Below are 2588 nucleotides of genomic sequence, written 5' to 3'. Positions count from 1 at the left end.
TTTTACAGCAAAACATCCTTCTGCTATTACTGTGCCATTGCTAGTTAACAATTCAAGAAGTGGTGCTTTCCCTTCTTAAATTCATAGGTCATCATAACTCTGCTTTATCTCTCACCTTGATTGATCATTAAAATTCATAGGTAAAATCCTTGTTTCCAATTCACATTAACTGGTTCGATAAATTACTCCATTTAAAGGGTTAAGGACACAATATTTTCTGCAAATTGATCACTTGCTTAAGTTAGTGAGGTCTGAGTGGACCCACAAGTAGCTGCCATTGACAGGTTCCTCCATATCTCACAACATTGAAGGCTGAAAGTTATTTGATACTGCATTAGATGTGTTCTGTCTGAGTACAGTAACAATTATGTTACCATACTTTTTTATAGAAACTATCAACTCACAAATGGAGTGGACAGTGCAATTTAGCAAGTTTTCTGCAAGGTAACATAAAAGTGTCAGGTTGTGTGAAAACTGACCTTCAGCTGATCAAGCATACAGCAGTCTTCATTGACTCCAGAGCTATATGTGTATGTGGACTGTAAAATTTAGCATAGTATCATCCAGCTTATGGAAGTGGTCAAATTTACCAATTTCAGTTATAGTGCTTGTCCTTGTCTGAATGTCACAAGAATGGAGAAATCTCAGAATAAAAGGTAAGCACTAGCGCAGTTCGTATAGCAACTGGCTATGGGTTGGACAGCTGAGGGACTGGAGTTTGAGTCCCAGTAGGGGTAAGATTTTTCTCCTCTCCAAATCACCCATACCAGTTTTGGGGTCCACCCAGCATACAATCCAGTGGTAGTGAGGGGCTGTTTCCCTGGGGTTAAAGCCACCAGGCTGTGAAGCTGACCACTCACCTGCTACTACTGCCAACATTCAAAATATATGGATCTATACATCCACTCCCGCATACATATTCATGGCATAGATACAAGGGGAATTGGATGTATAGCTCCACTATTCATAACCTTGGCACTGGGTGGACATGAGTGGTCAGCTTAAACCTTCCAGTCATTACAGCCACTGTGCAGGAGGGTGGGTCCCCGCTCTGAGGCCCACCCTAGCCTCATATACAATTCGTCCTTGAGACTGTATCCCTGGGGCTAAACCACCAGGGACTTGAAGCTGACCACTTGCGTTCATCTAGCACCAAGATTAAAGTGTGTAAGATTTGAGGCTTTCACGGCGGTGACCATGAAGAAAGCAGTCTTCTGGGATTTGGCACCGTATATATGTGGTGTTAACCGACGTTCCTCCGAAACGTCGGTTAACACCACATATACACGGTGCCAAATCCCAGAAGACTGCTTTCTTCAAGATTAAAGTGTGTCCATCATGTCTCACTTGCATTATAGTCAAAAATACCGTTCGCCAGAATTCAACTTACGTTCAGTATAAGATTGAAAAGTTTGTAACGATGGTACATTAGTACAAATATTATGTTTCTGAACACTATCCACCATCCTTTATCTTATCTTATCCTTTATCTTAAAATACCATCCTCTTTTATCTTTAAAACACAACATTTCGGAGACTGGGTTCTGTCTCTGTCTTCAAGTGAAACCTACTCAGTTGGGCCCAACTGAGAGGGCTAGTCCCTATCTCCAGACATAGTACTGTAGAAGTCAATGCTTGTGTTGTGAACTTCTGATAGCAGCTTAGGACCTACTAGCATTTGTATTCACTTCCCAACTGGAAAATGAAGACATTTTACGTATTTGTTTTTAATTTGTTGTGACTTATTCTATCTCAAAGCTGACAAAACCTTGAATGAGGTAGAATGACTGGAATTTTATGCTTTTGAGATTAACATGACCCTATTAAGGTCAATGTTCATAAAGAATGCACACCAGACAAGAATATGGACATCATTACAGTGTCAAAGCTACAATAGGATGGATTAAAAATAGAAGTATTTTCACGCTGCAAAGTTCGACAGGCTGTGCACATATACCATTACATTTTTGACACCATAATCTTGTTTCCAACAACAGATTCAGAAGAATCCCGTGGAGATTAAAAAAATTTAAATTCTTCACGTTTGACTTTGATATGTGCGGTGACAGAGATTTCCATTGATACAGCTCTGGGTTTAGGAACCGGGATAGCTCAGTGGCTATGCTATGTGCTCGATGATCAAGGAGTCTGGATCTGATTCTTGGCATTCATAAGATTTTTCCTTTCTCTGTAACATCCAGACTGACTCTGTGGCAGACCCAGCTTCCTATACAGTGAGTATCAGGGGTAAAGTGGCAGGAGCATTAAGCTAACCACTTACCTGCATCTAAAAGCCACAGTTAAGGTGGTGGCACTGCACTGGCAAAGGCCAGCAGCATATACAAAAGACAGACTCGTTCTCTCACCAGAGACAGCGCCCCACAGGAACAAGAACGTAACTGTCAAACAGTAATAAATATCTGGTCATGAGCTCCATATTACGCACGGAACCAAGACTTACTGACTCAGTGACTAACCTACCGTTAGTCGCAATGTGACTCTGACTTATTAGCTATATTTTACAGTTTACAAATGGAATATATCTTCAATTCAATGTAAGATGAGGCACAGGCGGATGATGACTGCGA

This window comes from Cryptotermes secundus, unplaced genomic scaffold, assembly GCF_002891405.2.
Source record: "Cryptotermes secundus unplaced genomic scaffold, Csec_1.0 scaffold5077, whole genome shotgun sequence".
Lineage (NCBI taxonomy): Eukaryota > Metazoa > Arthropoda > Insecta > Blattodea > Kalotermitidae > Cryptotermes > Cryptotermes secundus.
The sequence above is the reverse complement of the archived record's forward strand: the minus strand, read 5'-3'. Positions refer to the sequence as shown.